This window comes from Ornithodoros turicata, chromosome 10 (genome assembly GCF_037126465.1).
Source record: "Ornithodoros turicata isolate Travis chromosome 10, ASM3712646v1, whole genome shotgun sequence".
NCBI lineage: Eukaryota > Metazoa > Arthropoda > Arachnida > Ixodida > Argasidae > Ornithodoros > Ornithodoros turicata.
The window spans coordinates 19,904,641-19,923,062 of record NC_088210.1 but is presented as its reverse complement, the minus strand read 5'-3'; the positions used below and the strand labels follow the sequence as shown (position 1 = coordinate 19,923,062).

Genomic DNA, 18,422 nt, shown 5'->3' with positions numbered 1-18,422 from the left:
CGTGGACGACGTCATGAGAGCCGCGCCGCGGCATTTTCGCCCACCAAGAGTCGACTCTCTTGACTCGAGTTGCTGGAGTCCAATAAACGAACGCAACGGCGAAGGTCGCGTCGTTTCTGCGCTCGAAAAGCGTGTAGTTGTGGTTTCGGCTCATTTGCATAGCGAAATTTGACAATGTATATCTCAAAGTACGCTCGCTTCACAGGGCGTTTAATAAGCACTGTGGATTTAATAATGACTGGCTCCAATTCTGCTATCTCGCATTTCCCAGAAAACAAAATAAGTTAATTAATGAATTTTAGCTAATTAGTCGTCCAGTAGTTGCATACGCTGTTCTACAGGATGTTCGCCTGGCCGTATAAGTATAACCCACCTGCTAAAATGGCATCTATTTTTCTCTCCTAGATTTTTTTTTTTTTATAAAAGTTCTCTAACATATAAAAAAAACACCCTCTATATGAATATGACAATCAGTAAATAAGTCATATGCGCGTCATTCTTTTATAAGTTATAATAATTTAATTTATTATAATAATAAGTTTTATAATTATAGTTATAAAATTAAACTGTTAATTGTGCACCCTTTTATTCGAATGACAACACCGCTGACGCAGACCAGCGCAGACCCGCATTGTCGTCTGCTCAGCGGTGCACTTCCTATCTAGCAAACGCATGGCGGCGCGTGAACTGGTCTATGTAGAACCCACGGGTAGAACCTCGCACTGTACTTTCACACAACGAATCGGAAAGTGCACAGGGGGCTCTGCAAGAACGAACTCAAAAGTTCCACACTGCTTGAACTGGTGCAGCGAGTGCAGCCAAATCGAAGCGACCGATTCAGCGCGTGATGACGAATCGTAAAAGCGAGACCAGCGGAGAGGGTGCAGTTCCTCCATTGGCAGAAACCAGTCACGTGGAAACGCTCCGCCGTTTTCCCTATGGAGTTTCGGTTTCGTTGCCACAAGTTGTTGGCCTCTCGTGGCAGGTGGCTAGGTAGGACGTACTTCGCTCTGTGCTCATCGAGTGGCCGTTGAAAGTCTCACTATTGTTCTTTGGATTATCGCTCTCCGAATATCGCAGACCCGCATTGCAGTGTGAGTACTTGAATTGTTTTGGCAGTTTCTTTTAGGTGTGCGAAAATACATTAGGTCGGAGCAAAAGTTGAACTGCCATCGAAGTTTCTTCGCAACAGCATGTCCACCTGCCATCGTTAAAACTTGCCAGCTGCTGCCGGGGGCAACTTACGCAAAATTATTGTGCTCGAACCAACAGAACATCTAGTCGCTTTTATTTAATATCCGTTGTCCGCTGGACATATTTTGGTAACGTGGTATAATGATAGCGGTATGACGATGCATATTTTCTCTCGTAGACGTTGTAAAGTTTTTAGTTCTCGGTATCTTCCTATATCAACGTTAACCGCTTGTGAAGATGAACATTTGGTACGATTCCTGGAGTATTAAAGGGCGCCTACCTGCTGTTGTCGTTGCCAATATTCGCAGCTGTTTGAGAAGCACTCGAAAAAAAAATCACGCAGTGGAAGATGGCTTTCTCTAGAAGAACTAATTATGAGCAAACATGTGCTCGCTAATGAATGGGCATTTTACATGCTTAGCATGGCTAGGTGAATGATAGAACTCTGAATAGTGTCGAATCCCAAGCGTTCGGATGACACCTTCTGATATACTGTGGTGGAGTTTTCTCCTGATGCTCAGTTTGAGTATGTCTTGGAGCTTTGTTCAGCGGATCAGAAACAAGATCCCGCATGCCCATCCAGGTATATGCGCCGTCTAGAGCATGACCGCGTTGTTATGAAGGTGTGGAATTGTTAACGCAGTGAAAACGACCACACGGCAGTGAGCTTTCGTGTCTTATCTATCGGGGCTTATCACAAATTAGTGTACCCCTAGATTATTTTTTTATCTTAACTGTCGTGCTACAATATCAAGGCGGGCTGAGACTGGACGTCGTTGATGTGTGGTCGGATTAAATGTTTGAAGTTTTCTCGCGAAGCCCCGTAGATATGTGGAATCTTTAAGAAAGGAGAATATTCGGCATTGTCTTTTCGGTTTTCGCAAAACTGCTCGACGGCGTACAGTAATCAAACCCTTTCGACATAGGTAATTTATTGATAAGAAATTATAATCGTCAGCTCGAACACATCGCCGCCAATGAAACCAGGTGACGCCCGTTTTGTCCCCGATATGGCACGGAAAATGCCGGGTATTTGGAATTCCTTTACAAGGCGAGAACCACTCGGTACTCGCAAGAACATGCCGCTCGAATATGTACCTCATTGGGTGCTGTACGCAACATGGAGTTTTAGTAAACCGGAAGCAACTTGAAGAAAATTACACGGTAAACGAAGGTGTCAATGTCAAAGCGGGCACTCAACGTCTCAGCCATAAGATATTCCTTAGCAGACGACAGGGCCATTCGTGTCGTCTGCTTCGTGCGCCACTTCTGATATTCCGGCGCCTTCCGAATGCTCGACATAGACCGCGGCGGAACTTCCGCCCTGTGAGCAGCTTTATGCTTTTTCTTCCACTAGAATATTCCGTAGGATACCGCTCGTGTGAAGACGCGCGAAAATTCGTTCAGCGATACGATTTTGTCATGCATGAAAAAAAGAGAACGGGTCGCCATTTAGCAGGAGTGCATACCAGACTCGTTAATGTGAAGTGTGCCACAGAACCGGACATTGTTCGTGATGTTCTCACTTCCTCGGTCGCCCTGAGCGAAGCAAATAACTATGTAATTGCCTCGCTGAGAACGATGTCGTAATATTCGACTGGCGCAGCCGAGGTATGACTGACTTTCTAGCAAAAGAAGGCCGTACAACAGCTGCCGGAAGGCAAATGGTGGCAACATGGTGGTATTCAGCTGGGTTGCAACTTGTAAACGTGCGGAAGTACAACGATCCGGTATGCACTCTGCAGTGTATGCCCATGACACTGGAACGACGTGTTGTTCCCTGAGCAGAAAAAAAAAAAAAAAAGGGAAAACGAAAACTTAGTTATCTTCAAAACATATACACATGCATGTACACGAAGAGCGCAGCAAACGCGAGGGCACAGGAAACAAACACAGGGGCTCTTTATCTCTTCGTTATCTTCGTATATTGACTGTTATTGTTTAGGAGCGCTTCAAGTGTGCACGAACGTCGACGTTCGTGCACAGAATATCTGGGAGGAATGCCAGTTTCACAGATTACATTATAAGTGGTTAATTTTGCACTATTCTCGGCGGTCGTTGTACCGTTTTGGCCGCAAGCCTAGAAGTCTGAAGCATTGCCACAACATCCGAAATTGTCGGTCGTTACCTCTGTGGAGCAAAACCCTTCCCTAGCCACTGTGGCGTCAATAACCCAGTTTGCAAATAGTGTCGAGATGAGTGAGGAATCGCTGTATCAGTAGCGAAAATGTGCTAAATATACGAAGCTTGCTAAATGTACGGCAGAATGGTGAAGCACCTTTCTGTCATCCCGCGGTATGTCGCGGGATAGAAATATCGATGTTCGCGAATGTTAGGGTCCCGCAAAAATTATTACTTCTACGCTAAGTGCATGAGAGAATGAACCTCGAAAAATAGCATTTAATATCCATTTATGGCCTCTTAATTACTATAATCGAAAATATTAGTGCCTGTGAACGGTGTCGATCTCCGTGCCCGCGTAGTTATTAGAGATGCAGCTATATCTGTTGTTATGGGTATTGGCCTGTCACGATTGATGTCATCGACGTTTTCAATTTTCATATTTTATCGGTGTCTGTATCGGTAGAAATAGTGATAGTTATCAATTTTTTTGTTGACGTACATGCCTATAAATATACAATATCGATATTTTTATTTTTTATTTTATTTTATTTATTTTTTTTTGCTCTCTCGCCGAGGTCGATACATACCGAGATATCTCTAGAAGGTATTTCGAACCGATGATTGTCGATATTCTTTTCAGATATCGATATTTATCTCAATTCTCTCTCGTACTTTCTTTTTTTTTTTTTTTTCTTACTGGTGTTATTTTCCCACTGTGTGAAAGCAACATATGTTGCGACCAAGCTATACACCATTCCATTATCTCAATAATAATAAAATCGTGTCAACTACGGTTTATCTGGATTGTCTTACGAAATCGCTGTCCCCACTGTCTCAAGGTTACAAAACACAGATGGTGGGAAAACAACGGTACATTATGTCTCTGCGCTATAAGCTTGCTACCTCCTTCGTGGACTCGACGGCGTTTTTGTATTTTGTCCGTTTACATGAGAATATCCCCAATAATATTCCCTGCCAGAAGCACTATATATGAGATAATGGTGCCATAAGTGTTGGCTGACGTCATTACACAACCATCTCGCTTCGGGTTTTTTTTTTTTTTTTCTTCTCCCCTCTTGGCATCGGTGAGCAGTTCTCTTTTCTTTGTTCTTGAAGCCGATTTGAGCGACAAGGAAATCCTGGTAGCCGGCCGATCCTATCACGACCTCAGGGAGAACCGACTCGTAGCATTTGTCCTTACGATGTGCGCTTTCCTTCCTACCCTGGCCTTAATTTCAGACAGATCGGAAAAGATGCAAAGTGGCAGCCAGGTTTGTTCCGATTTGCTACGCTTGGAATTCCCGTCTGGGCGTCCGGTACCTTTACGTGACTAGCTCAGCGTGCAGCTGTATCTGTCGGTGACTGCCTTTTTATTGTTACTGGAAAACAGCATTGGAAAGCGGTTAATACAGCACATACACAGGGACGGATCTAGAGAGACGGACCTCAATTTGGTCTTTGATTGACCTAGACCATGTATCTACTATGCACATCATCTCTCAACTCAGGATCATCATCGAATCATCATCTCACAATAAAGTTGTTGATGTTGTTGTTGTTATCTGCCATGCTGACCAAGGCTGGACCCCCCTTTTAAGAAAAATCCTGGTTCCGCCCCTGCATATATAGGGACGTGAACATATACATATATTATTTATACGCGATATAGCCGCAGTTGCTTCGCGGCGCTAACACGCAATGGAAAAAGATATATACGCGATATGTACATTCTTAAGAAGGGGGAAAAAAAGAGTGAAATGGAGGGTAAGCCTCTATAGTCGCCTGGATTGCAATTATTCCCCATTTTAGTTTCCCGATTCCGAAATTTACTTCCCAGGACTGCAAATAGTCACTGAACTTCGCAAATGGCCTCCTGAATGCAACAGTCTACACGTAAATGTGTGCTCTTCGTGAATTCCATGGGATAATGCTATATAACTTAGCTAACTTAGTTATATTGTGCCCTATGCATGTCGCAAGATTTTATATCACTCGACATATCACGATTGACGCTTTAATGCACGCGAATTATATAGCTGGGACTGTTAGAACGGAAAGTGAAATGCAGTCCCCGCTCTGTGACATTAATTTACTCCCGAAAAGGAGTACTTTTTTGTGGCGATGCGCATCTAGTTCCCAGAAGGACTAAAATTACTCGCGAGAAGAGAAGTAAAATTACTCCTTTTTTTCTTAGAGTGTACCGACGGAAGAAGCCCAACATTTTGATGACAAGATAGCCGGGTACATTTTCAAAGCCATTCAACTGTGGATGCATTGAAAACGAGCGCAAAATGTACACAAATTATACATTGAATCAATCAATCAATAAGCCCAGTTGTTTTGTTCCGATTTCATTCGGAACGCAGTTAGGTCGGAAACTTTTGCAACCTGCCTCGCACTAAGGCCACGAGGAAGCAATTATAATACTTTTTTTTTTTTTTTTTTGCACACTGCGACATTAAAAACGTTGCCGATCTTTATTTAGAAATGCCTTTTACGACACGCTCTTTCCTCTCTACCCTGTACATCTACCGATAGATCTCACTTTGTGAGCACTGATCTGTTAACGACGATTTTGTAGCGCAATTTGTATCGTTGCGCTTTGTTGAATCTCAACAGAACGAAGTGAATGGAGGGGAAAGGGTCGCGAAATTGTCTTACACTCTCCCTCTAATGTTCCCATTGATTTGAATGGTTTCTGAGGCGGGACCCGATTGCTCTGCGGCTCGCCTAACCAAAAAAAAAAGGAAAACACCGAAAATAACTACGTATTCGGTCTTTATTAGGGCGAAACGAATGACTCGTCCGTAACCGTTGGATGGCAGTGACGTCGCATGTCCTAGTTTGTCGGATGTCCTATAATCAAATTTCTAGTCCTCAATTATTCCGGCACGTGTGAACACATATTCCAACTGAATTAAAACAACAACAACTTTATTGCGAAATGATGAATGGGGAGTTTCATCGCCATGGGGGAATATACTCTATATACCCCACTACTGGTGGTGATGAGGAAAAGGCATCAGCAATGGGATTCGAACCCACACGCTCTGATCCCGAGTTGTGAAGCTTGTGTTGCGTGTTATTCCTTTTATATGTTTAACCGTCTCGCCCACTACAACGTTGCAGATTCCAACATTTCGTGTTTGGTTGGTATACAGTGCCGATCCGACACTGGCTTTACCGTGTATTCACACGAGCGACATCCTCACGGAATATTCTAGTGGACGAAAAAGCGAAAACACTGCTCACAGAGTCGAAGTTCCGTCCCGTGTTATGTTGAGCATTCACACGGTGCGGAATATCGGGAGTGGCGTACTGCGCATTTAGCAGACGACACCGTCATCCCTGTCGTCTGCTACGGAATATCTTGTGCCCGCGTAGCTGGATATATTCCCCACGGTTAGGTGTGTACGTGAAGACGCGACGTTGAGCGCTCGCGCTCACGTGACAGCAGAAAGCTATGACGCTTTTCGCATCTTCCGCTTCTGGGGGAATGTCGTTTGTGTTTATACAGGAGGAGGAGGAGTATCGTGTATTACCGTTTATACACGGTGACTATATACGGTTGGAACATGGTACCGAGAGACTCGAACGGCGTCTTGACAGAATGATTGCTGACACAGTCCGCAATGCTGGTCACCCTTGCAGCTTCTATATAAAATCATGCACGTGAATGCGTGAGAATTTAGTGAAGAGGGTATACATGTTTTTCTCTCGTTGTTTCGTCGTATACAATACAATAATAATGAGACGTCAAATGAAAATTTCAGCACACTGGAGTTAGTAACGAGCAATAATATGCGTTAATGCGACAGTCAATCAATTGATTACAATATAAAAGAATAGTATATGCAAATGAAACAGCAAGAAAACTGTGCTCGGGGTTTCGAATCCTATACCACCTGCTGTGTGCTGTCTGAGGTTTTCTGAAGGCTCTGCAGCCGAATATCGGCACAATTCCCCCTGAAGTCGGCCCAGAATGCACACTAACCCCCCCCCCCCCCTGTCCCCCACTCCTTCCTGCTGTCCTCTCTCCATCTGTCCACATTTGTACGCTGCTCATAGCCACAATTGCTTCGGGGCTCTAACACGGAAACAAACAAAAAAATCAAAGTTCTTCCCATTTTTCTTTCAAGACATCGCTGACGGAAGTCTTCACGCATGCAAATCACCGAAAGCGCTATTCTTATCTACGTCCACAGCAAAAGAATCCCCGTTCTTTGAAACTCGTAATTTTCTCGATGCGATTGTACCCCAGCCGATCCAGGCCACATACCCCCTACAATTCTACAGTGTTCGCAATATTTTACCGAATCAAACTGTATCCCAAAGTACGCTGGTAGAAAAGCGTATGGGGCGAGATCGTACCTTTAAAAATAGCATCCAAGTGTACTACCGCACTTTCTTTGTGACGACGAGCGAGACCTCATGCAGAAAATAGTCTTTTCTTTCGCGGTCAGCGCTCGTATTATTTGTGTGGGCCAGCTATACTGACGGTTCAAAAGAAAGAATGGTCTATGTATAAACACTGATCACACAATAAGACAGCGAGTCTCGGTGATGTGGCATTCATGGATAATTGCACTTCCGGAAGACCTGGAGTAAAATGGTCTGGTGTGGCGATGGGGGTGAACACGGGATAACTCAGCTTGCAAACCGTAGATCGAAACGTCCCAATGATTTTTTTTAATTGTTTCTTTTCGTCTGCGTCTAAATTGTTTTGTTGTTGTCTCTCTCTCTCTCTCTCTCTCTTTATCTATCTATCTATCTATCTACCTATCTTAAAGTGTAACTTTCCTCTTGTGTTCATCACCTTGCATCTCCGTGATCAGACATGTTTGTTGGCACTATACTTCAATCTTAACTGAAATGAAAAAAAGAAAAAAACGAACACAGGTTCATCTCCACGGGATGGTGACAAAGCACTGACCTCTTACAGATAGGCGTATTTCCCGCATGACACACTTGGCTAAGAAAATTTCCCATATCAAAGCCTTCAAATTATTTGTTCCATCGCTCGTTGTATAATTGCATCGCCGCCACAGGCCGCCTGTGTACAGCTGGCGTCGAATTTGTACAAAAGAGAGGTGACTGGGTCAAGTTCCACGACAGACCGTGAGTCAAAAGGGGCGAAGGTGCTGGCGAACTGCCATATACCGATCCCAACAACATGGGGGAGAGACAGCAAGTTCTCTCGAGAACTTTTTGTCAGTCCGTTCTTTCCTATTGGAAACGAAAAATATAAATAAAGAACCCTTTCGACGTTGTATGCAATCGAGGAGGAATCTATTTCGGCACCCAAGCTAGTGCTGATTTTACCTTCGAAAACGAGCTGTGTAACGAGATCTGCTTTAGACGCAAGTGGAACATGTGTGTGGGACAGGTGGTCTGGCGAGTGAGTTCAACGGTTAGACGTTGCTGTTCAGACGTATATAAACCACATGTTGATCTGTTCGTTGAGATTGATCATTGTTCGCTGTGCGCCTGCGCTTCGTAACTCTTCCAGCCGGTCACTATTTATCTTCACTGGTGGGCGCTCGACCACATGGGCCGCTTCTCAAAGTCGGAAAGACCGCGTTTCTGCTCTAAAATCACGCACTCTTCTGGGTATTCCTGCAGAAGATTACCGGGAAGCGATCCTTCTCGATGCGCGATTTCTTTTCCTCGACAGTAGGAGAAGGACGCGGCCCCAAACAGGAAAAACCTCAGCGCGGTTACCCTTGATTGGAGATGGAATGCCTTCACCTCCTTGCGTCTTTGCGAAGAAAGACAGTTCACTGGATTTCCTCGACTCCGTCAAATCACTAGGCCGCAGAAGACAGCCACACCATCGGGGAAAGAGACGCGTGTTGTTATCGTGGGGCTCGTGTCGTCTGCTAAAACAAAGGCTCGCGCAGAAAGAAAGCGCGGCCAAAAATGGAAGCTGTAGGGATCTCGTTACGATTGCGGCTAGTTTTCCGGTTGTTTTTCCGTTTTGTATAAGATCGCTTCCTTTATGCAAATTGTGTCGTCGTGGTAGGCCAGACGGGCCATCATCGGCTTCTAACGTGGTGCAGCCGCATAAATAGATGGAGGACTCATTTTTCTGATTGGAAAGGCGGTGGAACCGGTTGCGCCAAACAGCTGTCCCTGACATTTATCATATTCCTGTCTCCTGGGAAGTGGCTGGATACGTAACAGTGTCAAACAGCAACATCTCGGGCGGTCCGTTTTTGCTGTTACGGTTTCAGCGTTGTTTGCTCAGCGTCTGAAAGGGTGGTATAAGCAGGGGATACTTCTGTCTCGCAGACTAGTCCTGTCTGGCATCGTCACATCCACTGTCTGTTCTGCTCAGATAACAGCAACCCACTGGATGGTGTTCAATTTCTCCTTGTTTGTTTTTTTTTTTTCTTACAAACAAACAACAACAGCTTCACATGTATACATTTCACGCATATACAAAACGTTTTGGTCGAGCAGTCCTCATAAAGCTCATCATACGTCGGATACAAATCCGCCCCCCCCCCCCCCCCCCCGCGCGCCAGTGGTATGTGGGTCACTTTTACTTCCGCTTACTTTGGTCAGTAGCACGAGAAATGAAATAAACACTGCGTGATATGCTTGGGATCCTTCCGCGATCGGAGCGAACAATGTCCGTCAGCAAGGGATCAATGTCCCGCGGCGTCTGCAACACCTGTGGAAGCCCCAACACGTGGCTACGACAGGAAGTTGGGATAGCAACACGTACTGTTGCTTGCAGTGCCATTGAGCTTCTCTTATAGCGAATGACAGTCTTTGGCGGATCCAAGATTTTTCTAGGGTGCGTTATTCGAGCCGCACTAAATTCACGAAGGCTAACAAATTCTGTTGTCCCACGTAGTTTACTAATTATTTTTTACTAATCTACTAATAAGTACTATTACTAATAATTACTATTACTAATAATTACTATTACTAATAATTACTATTACTAATAATTTACTAATTGGGAGTGGGGCACTAATATTGTCCGCGTAGTGGATTGTAGTCCGCATTGTAGCAGCTTTATCTATCAAGAAAGAGACAGAGAGGGCGTTGAGGAGGAGGGTGGGTCCGGGGATAATTCACTCCCGCATACTTATAACTCGTCGGGCACCAAAATAATTGTCGCGATCTGAGATACCCGCTCTAGCAGACCGACAAATAAGCATGTATTCACCAGAGCGACATTCCGCAGAATACTCCAGCGGAAGATGCGCAAAACGTTACAGCTTTCTGCTGTGACGTGAGTTCTCAACGTCACGTGTTTTGGTGCTCTTCCGTAGCAGAAGATATTCCGTAGCAGACGACAATGGTGTCGTCTGCTATGTGCGCAGTACGCCGTACCCGATATTTCGGCACCGTGCGTATGCTTGACATAACACGCGGCAGAACTTCCTCCCCGTGAGCAGTCTTTTCTTCTACTAGAATATTCCGTGAGAATGTCGCTCGTGGGAATAAACGGTAAGAGTTACTGTCGACCACCTTGACCACGTTGAAAATGCGCCGCTCCTACGAAATAAGACGCCCTTGCTCTGCGCGATGGGTTGAGTCAGCTACGACATTCTTTCATAGAATGCCCGAAGCAAGGCCACTGTCGAGAAGGGCAAACCGATGGCGTTATATCATACGAGTTTGTCTCCGTGGGTGTAGTAAGCGACTACACTTGCGAAATTCAATTGGACGATAGAAAGATAGCCCTTCTTGGACGTCATCTTGGAATTTCCGGGAGGAATCAATTGGAGATAACGAATAGAGACACAGTCCTTTAGCAGGAGCGCAAAAGGTCCGCAAAAGTATCTCCATCGGGCAGCCATCTGTCCGTCAGAGCTGCCGTTATTGGTTGCCGTCTGCGACCAATAACTTGGATTAAAATTTTAGTGCACATATTATGTACTTTGGAAAGTACAAGAACTTGCGTTTTTAACGTAGAACTTACGTCTTTCAGGTTGTTTGTTTGGCTATTTAGAAATTTCATGTAACGTTTTTTAGCGTTACGGGTTTGAGTAGGAAAAAATTAATTAAAGTAATGCGATTTGTTTATTTTAATTATTAATTTATCTAGCTGAGAAAAAGTACTATATTAATTTTTGTGAGATTATTTACGTTTGTACAATTAGTACAATTTTAATTAGCTAAGAAATAATTTAATTTAATAAAGAAAATCTAATTAATCAAATTAAAATGAAAAAACCTCGAGGACCTCACTCCTCTCCCAGGTCTTGTGCCTCCCTCAAAGTAAGCTTCACCACATACCAGAAACGTCGTGCAGTGAATGTGCCTTCTTCGTTTTGAAGTGTCAATGGTTGAACGTCCACTTGTTCACCGTACTCCGTGTTTTTTAATGCGATAGCTAAATAGGGCCCACGTGGCACCACGTGACTGTGTTTGCGGCACGCTGAACTTGTGTAAAAACATTTTGCAAAACATTAAAAAGCTTTCAATAAAAATTAATAGCATATCAAAAAGAGTTTCGCCATTTTTTTCTTCTTATTTTTCATGTAATCGGATCTACCGTACTTACCTGATTATAGCGACCGGGTGGCATTTCAACGCGTGTCTGCTGATGTTCAATTATTGTTTACTCGTAAAACAAACAACAACAACAAAAAGTCACCAGGAAAGAACAGGAACCGTCAGTAACGGAAGCAGCAGACCTAATTGGCTGTTACGCGTGAAATACTTCCGTCAGAGTGATAATCATCGTCTGGACGTCGGCCATAAATGAAGAAAACAACCTGGACAACGCCTAAACACGGTGGATGATGCTTTTCATCCCATTGTGCTGCCCCGCTGTATACCAGATGATAACGGAGTCAGGTTTTGCAGCTCGGCAGCAGCAACACCAGTCTGAGAAAGCGGCCACCTCTTCCATCCTTTAATCCGGTTTGTTTTGTCGTGCTCCCACGGCACTCCGCTGATGGGCGTGTCTCACATTTAGCGCATCATTTAAAGAAACGTTGCACCCATTTTACGGGACCATTTGTTTACCACAAAGCGGGGGTAATATGTGTTGGGACGTTTTGCTCTCGTTTCGCCTGGGGTGGCCTATAAACCAGAAAATGTCTAATTTTTCTCTTTTCTTGTCTCGCATATATCGTGCATCATATAGCGTTTAGAATGTGGGCGACGCGTAATAATGCCGCACCATGAGTTAAAGTGTCGCTGCAGACTAAAGTGGGACTCCGCAACAAAATCACCACAACGTTTGTGGTATAACCTAGAGTCACTAAATAAGCGTAGCTTATTTAGTGACTCTAGTATAACCGTAACCTTTGGGATGTATCAGGATTTCATGTGTACGAAATATCTCTTTCCAAAACTGCGCAGATTTTATTCGAACGAATTTTTTACGAAGGAGCGCTTCGCCTCTATGAAGCGAGAGGGCACTGAAAGCAACGCACTGCTGACATCATCCGGCATCCGACAATGGAGAATGCAGGTTTCGAAGCAGACGACAATGCTCGGTGACGTCTCGGTATCCTCCGCTGGACGGTTCGCCGTGGGGTTTATGCTCTTCGCATTTCGGTTTCGGTTTGCTATTGTCATCATTTACGAATTAACGAATCGTGCAAAACGAATGCGGATGTTGTATTCGGTATCGAGGGGGTCGTTCGTGTTCGGTATGATGCACATCTAATTTTTTTTTTTTTTTCGAGTCCTTGCGAAGTCTCTCTTTAAAGAAAAGGTGTGTTCACACGCGAGCGACACTCCCAAGAATACTCCAGAGGAAGATTCGCAAAACGTCATAGCTTTCTGCTGTCACACGAATGCGAACACTCAAGGTCACGTCTTTTCGTGCACTCCTATCCATGGGAAATATCCTGCAGCTCGGCCACAAGATATTCCGTAGCAGACGACAGGACCGGTGGTGTCGTCTGCGAAGTGTTACCAACCAAATGCAATGTTGCCAACGAAACATAAATGGCCGTCAGTGAACATTAGTGGGTCCATTAGGCAACCCGCGACGTCGCACTTACATTAATTATAATTATTAATTATATTAATTCATTATAAGTAATTTTGTGATACTTCCGTGTCACACAGAGAAATAATATTTTGGGAAATGCAGTGTGGGACACGAAGACACGTACGAGAAAAAAACTTGACGGAGAAAAAAAAGCGACTCAACTTCTCGGAGAGTCCATAATGGCTGTGAAAGGCCGATAAAGAGTTAATCGACCTCTGTTCACCAACCGTCAGCGGCCAAATCTTCTGTGAAAAAAAAAAAGAAAAACCATGGCGTTTTTTTTTTTTTAACGACTCTCGAAGTACCTGGATTTTTTTTCTCTCTCTCTCATTTTCGGCCCGAATTAAAAGGACGCAGTTATCACACAGCATAAATCATTCCGCAGCTGCCATATTTTCACTCTATATATGCTCTGTACGAAAGGGACTAGTTGGGAAGAGGTGCATCGGATACCGGTTTTACGAAGAGCTCTGCAGTTCATTACATTGTCTTCTTATAAAGCAACAGTCGTCTCAGCCTTTCCAGGAAATTCATTCTGAGGAGTATTATAATGCCTGAGCTAACACGCATGGTGTGTTGTGTAACGTTGTTCTGAGGTTGAACAACGTAAACGTTACGGGTAAAACGCATAACGCGATAACAGACCTGGGCGTCGATGACATGCGCTTGTATTGTATATTGTATTGGGGGGGAAAAGAAAACCATCGATGCCGACGATAGTCCGTAGAACTCGTGCTGCAAGCTAAGAGACGACGAAGTCAAAAAGAATAAAGATGTATCAAACACTGGGTAGAGACAACAACACCTATATTAGATAGAGAAAGCCTGCTTTCTCGTCGACGTGACGTAACAACTAAGAGTCAGCCAATCAGAACCGTGTTTTCAACAGCGATAGCCAATCACGAACGAGCTTTCAGCGGTCGTAGCCATGGAGATGAACCACTGTCGTCTGCGAGTTTAGTGATAGAACGTCTCCCGCCTACTGAATGGGACAATTTTAAAATAAAGTGCAAAACGGTCCCATATATCTTTCTCAAGACTGATTTTCTGGAAAGCGTGTTGCACTATTTGTCCATAACTTGAAAACGTTGAAATATTTTGCACTATTTGTGTCTACAGGTTCCAAGTTAGCTGCAATCATTTGTGAGTTCTTTAATTCTCATGGTGGTGATGTCGCTCGTGTCAATACGCGGTTACAGAAGAGCTATGTTCCGGTGTCAGAGCCAATCAGGGCTATCTTTCAGCTACGGACGTTCACATAGCGATGAGCAGATAGTGGCTATATAGGCGATAATGGCCAATAATAGGGGATATTGGCTATAGGATGCGGAACCCACGTGCGCGTTGCCGTCACGTAAAAAGGCCCATGGTGTCCTCTTACTTGGAGGGCACGCAGCGGCAGGGTGATACGAAAAACAATGGGCGCTGAGGACAGGTGTCATTGGCCTCCACTGCGGTAATTGCAGCCTAGACAACGCCGTGGCCCCGCAGAGACCACGTAGATCATGGTGACGTTAAACGACATTGAAAGAATGGTGAGAAAGCACGCGAGCTGATATCGCTCAGAGGGAATAGGGTCTCCGGTAAACACAGCTGAGAAGTGTGCTTCGCAGTGAGCTTCCCACCTGTATTTGAGACTGCGACAAAGTCGCGCCTCTTGCCCTTGCGTGTTATTGTGAAACCTTCCAGCTTTTTCGGTCAGGACTATCTACTCAGTACTCAGAGTCGCGAGAAAATAGCAAAACTGCAGTTTAAAAAAAACTGAAACAGATAGAGATTACTAACTATGAATGATAAATAAATGGATAGAAACGATCCCTGCATCTGCAAGCGAACGAGATTTCTGGAATATTCCCTCATTTGATGAACGATATTGTCCGGCTCTTTCTTTTTTTTCTTCTTCTTCTTTTTTTTCTTCTTCTTCTTTTTTTTCAGAGAGACCTCGATCTACTTTCTAGGGTGGGAGTTGCGGAGGACGCATATAAAAAGGCTCTTTCCATAATGGAGGAGATGAAGCAAATCTTGAGGTTGATCTCATTTCTTCTTTGTGTTACGAAGTTTCTATTCCTTCTCACGCTTCTTCGCGCTTCTCGGGGTACAATAAGCTGAGGCCGTTTCATCTGAGTGGTTCCGAAAAAGTAGGAAAGGTTTCGTGTCAACTCCTTCCTGTTGTATTGTGTGGTTGACGGCACTTGACAAGTGCACTTTTTTCTTCTTCCTTTTTTTGCACACTCACGACTGTATACCGTCCTTCCAAAAATTACGGACGGAATGCACCAATAACAGAAATAATTGGGCGCTTTCCGTCTGCCTCACGGTCACCGTGAGCAACTACACGGGGGACGGTTTTGCTGGCTGTTCTGAAACCGCATATTTTAGCATGCGGGGGTGTCGGATGGGAGGAGCATGAAACTATCCTTCTGGCTTCTCCACCTTCTTGAAGCGATAATGTGCATTGTCATGATGAATAAAACATGCCAGGATACACAGCAAGGAAGTGAATGTGGTGGTGCTATAGTGAAAGACTTCGCCGTAGTGGGTCTCAGAGGTGGGCAACGTCACGACTGACGCCTTGGGGAATGCGCGTCCTGGGCCGACTTCTAAAGGAACTGTGCCGACATATGCCTGACAGCGTCTGAGAAAAACCCGGGGAAAACCCAGACAGCACAGCCGGCACTGGGATTTGAACCACGACCTACTAGATTATAGCGACCATGTCACAATCGACAAACTCCAATTAATGAGGAACCCGTCCACACGATCCGCTAGGGGCGCTACTCATCGGCCCGCGAGATCTGCATCGTGATTGGACGATGGAAATTTGAATTTTGAACGCGCAGAAGCGGACGCACGATTACCGTTACAGACGACGGCAACAGTTCCTATGAAAACGCGTAGAATGATGATGATAATCAACTTTAGAAGGAAGCATCTCTCGTGGGACATCCACCGCCTGTACAAAAATACTAAGGTAGGCTAAAGTACAGAGTACTGTAGAAATTGAGGAAGCAATAACCGGGCCGATGAGTAGCGCCACCGCTAGCTTCCAAATGCGGCGCTGGGAAGGGGTGCCTATGACGTGGTCGTTATAATCTAGTAGGTCGTGGTTCGAACCCATGCAGGTACCTCCCTGCAGTTTCGACATGAGATGGCCAGCACGCTAACCACTGAGCCACGCGCCGCACGGCTGCCAGCATATTGGGAGTGGCATATTGCGCGCTTAGGAAACGACACTTAGCAAACGACACTTAGCAGACGACACTTAGCAGACGACACTTAGCAGACGACACCTAGCAGACGACACCTAGCAGACGACACCTAGCAGACGACACCTAGCAGACGACACTTAGCAGACGACACTTAGCAGACGACACTTAGCAGACGACACGTAGCAAACGACACTTAGCAGACGACACTTAGCAAGGAAGTGAAAATTGGCATGGCTGGAAGCCCTGCTTCAATCATGTCCGCGTGACGTAGCATCAGTGTAAAGGGCAGCAACGCCACCTAGATAAAGAATGCCTATTTGCTTTGGGGACGTGGCGTAGTCCCTCAATCGCGATCGTGCTTCGCCGGCTGCAGCCATGGAGATAAGCCACCGCCAGCCACATGGCCAGTCACTACAGTAGCCACAGGAATCTTATGTTTGAAATCTTGGACATGGACCAGCTCCCGTAGCATACCCTTTAGGACGATCGCTTTCCACGACGAGACTGTGAGGCGACGCGGGTTAGAATCCCCGCACCGATTTTGCTATCTGAGGTTTTCCTTGGGTTTTCCGACAGAATTTCCAGACGAAAGTCGGCTCAGAACGCATACATGCGTCATAACATGCGTCATGGGTCAACTTCACTGGGAGCTATCCTGACGTATGTCCGGAAAACGCCAGACAGCATGGCTGGCGGTGTTATTCGAACACCGCCCAGTCTCTAGTACGTCCTTGGGGATACCGGAAACGATTCTGTATATCGAGCCGTCCACTCCGACAGTTTGAGCCTTCCACTAATAATACTCTCCGGAAGGCACTTGCAATGAGAAATGACAGACACCGAAGAGGTCAGCACGTGGGATGGTCTGCGAACATTTCATCAAGTGCGTGGTTGGTCTTGGTGGGGTCACTCCCACCTTAACGATCACGGCCATCTATGTCACCATTCATCATTCGTAGGCGTCGCACGTAACCACTGCCTGGCCATTCCTGCTTTCCGTCATGCCTCCCACCTGTTCGAGGATGACCGCTGTCTTCCGGACGCGCTTCGTGCTGTCATGCTCGTCGTATGCTGATGGCAAAAAGACAAATTTTACTTTCAAGTGTAGTTAAAGAGATACAGTTCTCCCCACCAAGCGTCAGTTTGTAGATATCGGTCTTCGCACGGGTAGTATATCCCTTGGTTCTCTTTTAAATTTTGTGCGCCGCGAAGCAACTGTGGCTACGGCCACAGTTCCACGGCCGTGTTGTAGACTGGGAGTTGATGGGTTCGAATCCCACAACCAGCTGACCTTTTCCCTGTGTTTTCCTGCAGACTTTCCATACGGCACATTTTCCCCAAAGCAGGCCACGGACGCGTACTAACGCCCCCCCCCCCCCCCCCTGTCTCCGACTCCTTCCTGCTGTCCTCTCTCAATTCTTCCTCGTCAGTACGCTGCTCATAGCCACAGTTGCTTCGCGGCACAAAGGCGGAGTTAAAATGTATTACCGGCATTATAAATCGTTGTATAATGCTCACGATTTGAAATTCGCGCGCACAAAGACGGACGCGCGACGTCAGGGTGAGGAAATGTGGGCGTGCCCTTGCCATGTGACTTCCCTCTCTCCCGCTGCAGTGAATGCGTGAGGAGGAGGAGGTCTGCCGATTGTGACGACAAAATACGAATAACTCTGCAGTAAAAGTGTTTTTAAATTCCGTGTTAGCGCCGCGAAGCAACTGTGCCTATGAGCGGCGTACAGACGTGGACAGATGGATAGAGGACAACGAGAAGGAGTCGAGGACAGAGGTGTAGGACAGTAAGAAAGTGGTGAACAGCCAACGACACTTTGCAGGAGAGAGTCCTATTCCTTTAGCGTGCAAGAAAAAAACAAAACAAGAAAAACACACACTTCTCTCTCTCTCTCTTCAACAACTAAGGATTTCAA

The 18,422-nt window shown here is 45.4% G+C and overlaps 1 protein-coding gene across 1 annotated transcript in view; it reads left to right on the top strand.

The window, feature by feature from the left end:
* The first annotated feature begins 954 nt into the window (after positions 1–954).
* The window catches only part of LOC135370898 (partitioning defective 3 homolog), a 29,876-nt gene continuing 12,408 nt past the window's right edge, over positions 955–18,422 (top strand). Inside the window, exon 1 of the mRNA XM_064604805.1 lies at positions 955–1,094. The gene's annotated coding sequence lies outside the window, so the exon portion shown is untranslated. The remainder of the gene's footprint in view (positions 1,095–18,422) is intronic.